This window comes from Vombatus ursinus, unplaced genomic scaffold (genome assembly GCF_900497805.2).
Source record: "Vombatus ursinus unplaced genomic scaffold, bare-nosed wombat genome assembly UNPS02014812.1, whole genome shotgun sequence".
Classification (NCBI taxonomy): domain Eukaryota; kingdom Metazoa; phylum Chordata; class Mammalia; order Diprotodontia; family Vombatidae; genus Vombatus; species Vombatus ursinus.
The window spans coordinates 59,492,723-59,503,511 of record NW_020954590.1 but is presented as its reverse complement, the minus strand read 5'-3'; the positions used below and the strand labels follow the sequence as shown (position 1 = coordinate 59,503,511).

The 10,789-nt window shown below is 35.9% G+C and overlaps 1 pseudogene; it reads right to left on the bottom strand.

Annotated features, from left to right (window-relative positions):
* Positions 1 to 2,713: 2,713 nt before the first annotated feature.
* LOC114053776 lies at positions 2,714 to 3,151 on the bottom strand (annotated as a pseudogene).
* Between the last annotated feature and the right edge of the window lie 7,638 nt (positions 3,152 to 10,789).

The window sequence follows — 10,789 nt, the reverse complement described above, 5'->3', positions numbered from 1 at the left end:
AAAATATAAAATATCTTATTGAAAAAAAAACTTACCTGGAAAATAGATCCAGGAGAGACAATGTAAGAATCATTGGACTACCTAAAAGCCACAATAAAAAGGAAGACTTGGACAGCATCTTTCAAGAAATAATCAATGGGGCAGCTAGGTGGTATAGGTATAGTGTACCAGCCATAGAATCAGGAGGACCTGAGTTCAAATCCAGGCTCAGACATGTGATACTCACTAGTTGTGTGACTCTGGGCATGATTGCCCTGCCAAAAAAAAATTATCAACGGGATAACTGTCCTGATGTTTGCCCGGGGGCAAAATAGGCATTGAAAGAATCTACCAATCAACTCAGGAAAGACATCCCAAAATAAAAACTCCAAGGAACAATTTAGTCAACTTACAGAACTATGAGGTCAAAGAAAAAGTACTGTTAAGTGGCCAGAAAGAAACAATTTAAAGAGTGGGGGACCACAATCAAGATTGCATATGACTTAGCAGCTGCAACATTAAAGGACTGGTGGTCATGGAACATAATATTCCAGAGGGCAAAGGAGTTAGGAATACAACCAAGAATCACCCACCCATCAAAAGTAAACATAAAACTTCAAGGAAAAAAAATGGTCATTCAATGAAATAGTAGGATTTAATTTCAGGAGACGGAAAGATATTTGTAATAGGCAATGACCTCTGAGTTATACAGAATTTTATACAGCTCTTCAAAGAAGAATGAAAAAAAACAAAATAAAAAATAGAGTGAAAATTTCAAAGGATTTTTTTTCTCACAGATGTAGAAAGTATAAACATGGATTTTATATGAACTATTTTTAATTTACCTTGTCCTGATGGGAGAATAAGTAATCTCTTTTCAAAATGCTTATTAATAATGTTTATTATTTTTCAGAATGCTATAATTTCCTCCCTTTGAATATAGTTATTTTAGCTAAAGATGAGGGATACTTTGATCTCCAAGATAAAAGGGAAACTAAGTACCAAATAATGCCTCTCAAGCTCCTTTGTACAGTTCTTTTTTAAATAATCTAGATTATGAAAGAACTATTAAGAATAAATGGCAAAAGGATGTTCTAAAATACCAAATGAAGGCATGTCAATAAGTCATTCAATAATTTTCATTTATCATAAAATATTTATTTATAATTTGAGGGAAATACCTTCTATATTGTTTCTAACAAACCTAAATTATCTGTCCACCATATATAACAATACTTTTAGTTTCCAGGCTATAAACGACTATTTTATTCACTGACACAAATTTCAATCACCTATACCTGTGTCTTTATGAGTTATTTTGGCTGAAAAAGAAATAATCACCTGGTAACCACCTCCCCTTAATGATAAAACTCTCCTTATACAAAAAAAAGAAAATATTACTAGGTCTGTACTTTCAAACACAGATGGATGCTCTACAATTTTTCACTGGCAAAATCTTACAGGACCTTACAAGACTGAGCAAAATGAACAAGTTTGTATATTTTTATATACTGGAATAACAATAAAGTTTAAAAAATAATAATAATTAGACTTGGTTTGTAAAGGACCTTCCAGTCCAACAGCCACATATTGTAGGTAAAGAAATCAGGGGTCACCAAGGTGGAATAACTTGCCCAAGTTCAAGTACTAAGTGGCTGAGCAAAGATTTTAATTCAGCTTCCCTGACTCTAAATATTGAGCACTCTTTTCATTGCAACGTCCTTGCATCTTGTTTCTGTTTCAAAAGTAAATTTGAGAGATTCTCCTCAACACTTTCATTAAGAGACACATTTAAGTATCATATCTCAGAGACCGACCATAAGGTCTTCTGGATAGAATGGTTCTTTATAAATTTGTTTTCTTCAATTAATTAATTAATAATGATCTCTTTTTCTCCCCCCCCCAACCTAGTCAAAATGAAGAATAATTAACTTGAGGGCTTTTTTTTTCTTAGCCTAGGTACATAATTTGATCATGGGAGATCTATGGTTAATGATCATATTCACTCTTTTATTTCTTAGATCACATTAGTGACATATTAAGTTTATAATTCTCTAAGAAATCCTAATTAAGTTTTTAGAGGAGCTGCTTTCTAGCCATGTCTCTTACATATATAAATACATATGTACATACATGCATATGTAATTCATTTGTATCTTTTCAATCTATGTAGGACTTCATATTTACCCCTCTCAAATAATATTCAATATGCCCTTTCACTCTGCAAAAATATTTTCTTTTGATCTTATTTTTGTTGTCTAGTATGGCAGCTATGCCTTCTAGACTTGCAAATCTTTTGGCAATTTTTTTTCCTCATAAGTATAGTGTGAAGAAGAATATAGTGTTTCCCATATTCCCAGAGATCTTAATATGTGCACCTTTTTTTAGATAGATTAAAATATTCTAGATTAAATCTTGAATCAAAAATAGAATTGATTCTAATCCTTGAAAAAAATAAACTTCACCTTTAAAATAAATGACTATGACTATGTCCCTCATTTCCTGGATCTAATCGAGTTCTATATAACAAGATATATCTCCCAATCCTATGATATATTTCCCTCCACCACCACACCATCCTAGTAAAGTGCTTTGGGTAGATGTCTTATAAATTTTTAAAAATAATAATGATTTCTACTGAATCTCTACAGAATGATTATTTGTGATGCCCCCATGAATATATTAACTTCAGAGCTTTTTTTTTAATTTTCAGTTACAACTGTACAACAACATTTTATTCTTGCATCTTTTCAATGGTTTCTTCTTTATATTTGCTCTTCTCCTTTCCAATTTATCAAGATTTGACTTTATACTTACAAATTTTTTTGAGATCTTTGTCCAGTTTTAGACTGGTGATAACTACATTACTAGGATGAATGCCCACATGAACAGTTATGTTGTTAGCTTTTTCATTCTTCACACTCTCAATGTAGATAACCTGTTTCTTTCTGTAAACTTGGACTGCCTTGCCAATTTGCTGACCTTTGTAGTGTCCATGAATCACCTGGACCTCGTCATCTTTCTAGATAGACACGGAGCGGTTGTTGTATTTCTGCCTCTGCTCTTCAGAGAGCCGATGTTTCATGATCTTGTGCCAGATGCATGAAGATATATTGAAGTGTCTTTTGCAGTTCAGGCTATGGTCCAAGGGCATGAATATATTTAACTTCATTTTGGCAAGCAGGACCACCTAAAAAGAGACAAGTGTGCTGCTTTTTTTTTAAGTCCCTTAAAAAGAACCATGTTTCTTGATGATCATTATTTGCAAATTGCATATGCATCCAATGACACAAATTATATGAGCATGCCACTAAGATACTCCTCCAAAAATTTAGAAAAATGCTGAAAATACTGAAAAATATTGAAACAGTGCCAAGGACAGAACCTGGAGACACTCTATCGGAAACATCCTTCTGGGTGGACAACAGATTTTCTAACCATTCACTAAACCAGTTCAAAATCTACCTAATGTTACTCTCATCTTGTCTCCATTTCCTTGTGTCACACAGCAGAATATCATGAGAGACTTTGTTAAATGCCATACAAAAATTCGGATATGCTTTGTCAACAATGTAACCATTATTTCTTTATTATTCCTGTCAAAAAAGGGGACATTCATTTAGTCTGGCAAGAGTTGTTCTTACTGAACCCATCTTGGTTAAATTGTCATGACCTACCTTTCTAAAGGCTCATAAATTGCTCATTTAATAATCCTTTTTAGAATTTTAACAGGAATCAGCTTCAAGATCATTGACCCATGTGCCTTCTCACCACTTTAAAAAATTAGGACATGTTGTTTACAGTCTCATGGCAACCATCCCCATTTGCCATAAATACTCAAAAATCACTGACAAGGGTTTTGTAATCACATCTGAAATTTCTTTCATTACACCGAATATGGTTTATCTGTTACCCTTTACTTGAAGTTATTGAATATAAATTGGTAATTTTCCAGCTTCTTATTTCTCTTGGGTTTTGAATCATTGTTAATCTTTTTATTCTATATTCCCCAGGATAAAGATAATTTTCTATGGTAGAGGAAGAAGAAGTAAAGAAGGAATCTAATGGTTCTTCCTTCTCTCCTCCATCTGTATGAGGTGTTTTTTTTAAACCTACTTCTAGTCTAGTCTACTAGGATGGTGTGGTGGTGGAGGGAAATATATCATAGGATTGGGAGATATATCTTGTTATATAGAACTCGATTAGATCCAGGAAATGAGGGACATAGTCATAGTCATTTATTTTAAAGGTGAAGTTTATTTTTTTCAAGGATTAGAATCAATTCTATTTTTGATTCAAGATTTAATCTAGAATATTTTAATCTATCTAAAATCTATCACCTTTTAGGTGATGCTGTTTTTTATTGACCTAAACCTTCTGTGTCTTGCACAGTCAGGTGAGTAGATGCTGATTCCTCTCTTTCTACTTCATTGAATAGTAACTTGGAAGAATTGATAATATAAGGTAGCAGTATCATTGAATATACAAGAAGCTAAAAAAAATACCATAGATAGAATGTTAAAAATGACCTGTTTTGAATATCCATTGAGTTCTTTGTTACAATATTTCACAAATCAAAGAATAATCCAGAGAGATCAGATATGTGCATACACTATATATAAATAGTACATACATAGCATATGTAGTATGGTGCATGCATACCACATATATTAATATATGTAGTATATACTATATAGTTCATACAAAATTAGTTGCATATACATGCACTATATTAATATACTACTAATATTAATATACCATACTATATAGCTCATCAGTTATATATCTATATATAAACTATTATAACATGATATACATATACATACATATATGTATGTATACACATAAGTACACACACATATAGTTGGTACATGTATGTATGTATGTGTGTGTATATATATATTATATATACACACACACACATCTACATACATACAGAGAGTGAGAGAAAGAGTGAGAGAGAGACAGAGACAGAGACAGAAAAACTAGTTTGTTGGTTGTTGGCCTTCATTCTTGAAGAGGACCAAAATGACATCACTATGTTTGGATAATGTTACAACATATCTGACTATGGCTGATCAGACAAATACAAGAATGGAATATTCCACCACTGGTCAGGCACAAATAGTCCACATGAACTGTTGGAGTGGAAATGTCTCTAAATTTGGCCATCTCGTGGTTTTTTTTTTTTTTTAGCTATTGCAGTTCTGCTTCCTCAAAGAGCACAATGCCTTCTTTGATGAGGGAATACTGTGCTAGACAGTCCTGTGCCAATGTATCCCATGTTTCACAAACAGTTCCAAAGCTCTTCAGAAAGACCTTGAGAGTGTCCTTGTATTGCTTCTTCTGACCTCCACATGAACACTTGATTTGTGTGAGATATTCATAAACTTGTTTTATTTGTTTGTTTTTTAACACAAATGTACTTTTGGCATTCAAACACCATGGTCAGTCCATCAGAGTTTCACTTTCTGTATAAAGTATACTATATTTACTATATATTATACTATACACATACTGTGTATGCTTCATATTACATATAGCATCATTTTTACACAGAGAGAGAATACATACACACACACATATATAAATGTATATCTGTAAAAAAACACAATGTAATTAAAAATGTCACATTATATTCTGGAGACCTGATTTCTAGTGCAAACTACGCTACTCACTAGTTCTGCAACCTTAGAAAGTCATTTAACCTTGTTGGGGTCCTTATTTCCTAACTACTAAATGCTAGGGTATAGTGTTTCCAGGAAAAACTACTACCTCCGGTGTAAAACTGATGAGAACTTTTCAGGGCTGCTTTCCACCTTTGGTGTCCACTTGAATCACCAAACTCTCGCCTGTGTCTCCAAGCAGTTTTAGCATATGCAGAGGCCACACCCTAGCAAACTGTTTTGGCAGAAGGGCTAAACCAGGTTGGGGGTAACTGAGTGGTCTCACTTTAACTGAGTGTTTTAAAGGTATGTCTACTCTAAGCTGGTGAAGTCTTCCTCCAGTGCAATGGGCATACAAGAACAATTTGTTCCAATGACCATGAAAGTGGCTGAAGAAGGCACCATGGAGGGTTTCAATCTTGGTAAGACATTGAAAATACCAAGGTCATCCACCACTTCCACCAAGTGGCCCACCACTTGGGCCATCACCAGTCATCTTGACTTTTTTCTTGCCCTGAACTTCTATGACTCTGGAAGAGAGAGTGAGGTGGACAACTTCTCACAACTCTGCTTCACTTAAATCCAATGTATGCATGAGTCAAAAAACACCACACAAACCCTTTTAATATTTTTACCTACCTCAAATTCCTGTGGTGTTGGCAATGACTAAGTAGCAGGTATAGATACACTGGGAGCTGTAGTCACAACCCTGCTGACAGATAGCCTAGGCCTTAGGATTGTCTTTTCACTGGAATAAAGCAGCATTGGGATTTGAAAGCCCTCTGGGTGTCTGAGCAGCCTTTTTTAAAGAACCTCACTGGTCATCTCCTAGAATAGGGAAGGGGCTAGAAAAGGGGCCCCCAAAATTGTCTGCTTTGTCCAACCCTGGCCTGCTTGCCACAACAGGCAGGGAAACTATCTTATAATTGAAACACAATAAAAATATACAAAAACTTTTGCAAAGATAATTCCACTCACTATTGGTACATGGAATGTGTGCATGCTTATAGACAACACAAAATCTAGTAGACCCGAAAGATGAACAGCTTGTGTTGAGAGAGAACTCAGCAGGTATCACATCCGAATAGCAGCCCTGAGTGAAACAGGGCTAACAAAGGAAGGCAGCTTACTAAAGTTGGAGATGGATACACATTTTTTCTGGAAAGGCTGCAATGATGGGGAACACCATGGAGCTATTATATTTTGCAATAAATACTAGTCAACATGCTTAAATAATTCCCAAAAGAAACAAATGAAAGACTCATGACAATTCAATTACCATGACACTATCATCAGTGCATATGTTTCCACCATGACGAACATTGATGATGTCAAAGAAAAAAAATTATGAAGACCTGGAGATTCTCATCATCAGTGTGCTAAAAGAAGACAAATTTATTATTTCATGTGACATTAATGTCAGAGCAGGCACAGACTATCAGACGTGGCAGGCAATTCTTTGAAGGAATAGAGTAGGAAACAGCAACATTGACAATCACTTACTACTGACTTCATAATGGACACTGTCTTCCATTTACCTAGATGCAATAAAACTTCATGGAAGCACCCTCCCAGCAAACATTGGCATTTAATAGACTATGCCATCGTAAAGAGAAGAGATAGACAGGATGTGAGAGTGACAAAGGCAATCTGTGTTGTGGAGTGCTAAATAGATCTTAGACTTCTTTTATCTAAGCTAAACATTTATATTCAACAAAAACAGTGACCCCAAAGCAAGATGTAGAAAACTTAATGTTAACAGATAAAATCACTTCTCTGAGCATGAACAGTTCTTTATTAACTTGGAGGGAAAGCTGAGGTAAATGTTTGGCAACAGTAGAGTAGAAAATGAGTGGGCAGCTTTCAGAGATTTGTTATACAGCACCTCATTTACACATCTGGGCCAGAACACTTGCAAACATCAAGACTAGTTTGATGAAAACAATGGGGAAATTCAGAAGCTCCTAAATGATAAACAAGAACTCCACAGAGTTTACCAGCATGATAGTTCATAATTGTCTAAAAAGACAGCATTCAACTTCATTAAAAGTAAAGTACAAGAGAAACTTAGAGATATGCAGTATTCTGGACTTAATAAAAGAATGCACATACAATTCAGTTTTATGCTTATAGTAATAGCTTTTTTGATTCTCTGAAGGATATTTATGGACCAGAAATCTATGGTGCATTTCACCTACTCAGTGCTGATAGAGCCATGTGACATGATCCTGGAGATATGGGCTGAATACTTTCATAATGTTCTCAACAGACCGTCATTAACCAATGCTGAAGCCATTGACTTTAAACTGCAGGTTGAAGTTAATCTCCTTCTAGCTAAACTTCCAACTGAAGATGAGGTTTTGAACGCCATTAGGCTCCTCTCCTATAGCAAAGCACTTGCTGCTGATTCTATTACAACTGAGATTTAAAAGGCAGGGGATCCATTACTCATACAAAAGGTAACAAAATTTTTCCAGGTTATATGGCTATAGTAGGTTATCCCCCAGACATTAAAGCACACTTTCATTCCAACTCTATAAAGAAAAATAAAGTAGATTGTCCTTTGACAATCAAAGAGGGGTCTCTCTCTTAGTCATTACTGGCAAGATTCTTGCCAGAGACTTCCTTAACAGGCTGATCCTTCACCTGGAAGATAGTCACCTACCTGAGAGACAGTGTGGCTTCAAAAAGGGCTGGGGAACAATCAATATGGTATTTGCTTTCTGGCAACTCCAGGAGAAATTCCAAAAGCAGAACAAAGGTGTATCCATAATGTTTGTCAATGAGACCAAGGCCTTCAGTACTGTTAGTCATGAGAAGTTATGGAAAAGTATGTTCACATTTGGTTGCCTGGAGAACTTCATCAGTATCCTATGTCAGTTTCATGATGGCAAGCTTGTCTGAGTTCTGGATAATGAACAATGGTCTCATCCTTTCCCAGTCGACAGTGGAGTGAAGCAGCATGCTTACTCTCATGCTTTTTAACATGAAGTTTTCAGGGCAGAGTAAAAACAATGCCTTGCTTGATCTCTTTGCCAAATCCCTCCAAATACTGTAAAAAAATGACTCTAAACCAATTCTCAAGTGGCAGAACCCACAAAAAGATAGAGTGAAACAAATTTCTAGCCCAAGATAAACTGGATGGTTGATTGGAAAGGTCTCTCACCCTAGACCGAGAGAGGAGCGAGTTTGGTGTGGGCACACAGGCAAAACAGGCCTCAGTGAACCTGCAGCAGGCCTCAGAGGACTGTGAATTGTGGGCAGCTATGGTATTTTCCAGACTTCTTAACTCACAATCACCAAAGACCAGTTAGATCAGTGGGAAAAGTCTGTGACTGTGGTGAGAGAGAGAAGTTCAGTCCCAGCCCCTGTGCCCAAGAGTGGACCCAAGCTGGCAGCTGCCTGCAGAGCTTCTGACCCACAGACTGAGGAGGAATCAGGTGGCTGATCAGAGGAGGATTTCAGGGATCTCTTTGCCAGTGCTAAGATAGGAATCTCTTCCTTTGCCTGTGCTTGCATCTAGGTCACAGTTCTGGGTGACAGTCTTGGGGTGAGGAGGAGCACTGGGGTGGTAGAGATGGTAGTGGTAGTGGAGAGGAAATCCTCCTCACAGTTCCAAGGCAGAAAAGAGTGCTTGTGGTCACTCATAGATGAGAGCACAGGCCAGAAAAGGAGTAAACACCTCTCCCCTTATGATACCACGCTGGAAGAACTAAAAATTTACAGGTCCCTGGAAGTGTCTCTGAAAATAGTTGCACAAAACCCCCAAAACTTGGGAGAGTACTTTCTCCAAACTGGAAGCAAACCCCTACCTTAACAAAGAGTTTATAACTCAAGTAATTGGCTGGGATCCTGAGCAAACAAAGGTGCAAAAAAGTCAGATCACAGAATATTTTTTGGTAACAAAGAAGATCAAAACATACAACCAGAAGAAGACAACAAAGTCAAAGCTCCTGCATCCAAAGCCTTCAAGAAAAAATTATGAATCAGTCCCAGGCAATGGAAGAGCTCAAAAAGGATTTTGAGAAACAAGTAAGAGAAGTAAAGGAAAAACTGGGAAGAGAAATGTTAGTGATGCAATAAAATCATGAAAAACAAGTCAACAGCTTGCTACAGAAGACCCAAAAAATACTGAAGAAAATAACACCTTAAAAAATAGCCTAACCCAAATGGCAAAAGAGGTCCAAGAAGCCAATGAGGAGGAGAATGCCTTAAAAAGCAAAATTGGCCAAATGGAAAAGGAAGTCCAAAAGGTTACTGAAGAAAATACTTCCTTAAAAATTAGAATGGAGCAATAGGATGTTAGTGACTTTAGGAGAAATCGAGACACTGTAAAACAAATCCAAAAGAATGAAAAATTAGAAAACAATGTGAAATATCTCATTGGAAAAACAACTGACCTGGAAAATAGATCCAGGAGAGAGAATTTAAAAATCATTGGACTATCTGAAACCCATGATCAAAAAAAAAAAAGAGCCTAGACAGCATCTTTCAAGAAATTATTAAGGAAACCTACACTGATATTCTAGAAGAAGAGGGTAAAATAGAAATTGAAAGAATCCACCAATCACTTCCTGAAAGAGATCCCCAAAAGAAAACTCCTAGGAATATTGTAGCCAAATTCCAGAGTTCCCACGTCAAGGAGAAAATATTGCAAGCAGCCGGAAAGAAACAATTCAAGTATTGTGGAAACACAATCAGGATAGCAAAAGATTTAGGATTTTCTACATTAAGGGAACACAGGACATGGAATATAATATTCCAGAGGTCAAATGAGATAGGATTACAACCAAGAATCACCTACCCAGTAAAACTGAGTATAATCCTTAAATTGGATATTCAGTGAAATAGAGGACTTTCAAGCATTCTTGCTCAAAAGACCAGAGCTGAATAGAAAATTTGACTTTTAAATACAATACTCAAGCAAAACATGAAGAAGTAAACAGGAAAGAGAAATCATAAGAGATTTATTAAGGTTGAACTGTTTACATTCCTGCATGGAAAGACAATATTTGTAAAGATTATGAGATCTTTGTCAGTATTAGGGTAGTTGGAGGGAAAAAACATATGTATGTATGTATGTATAGATAGATAGATAGATAGATAGATAGATAGATAGATAGATAGATAGATAGATAGATAGA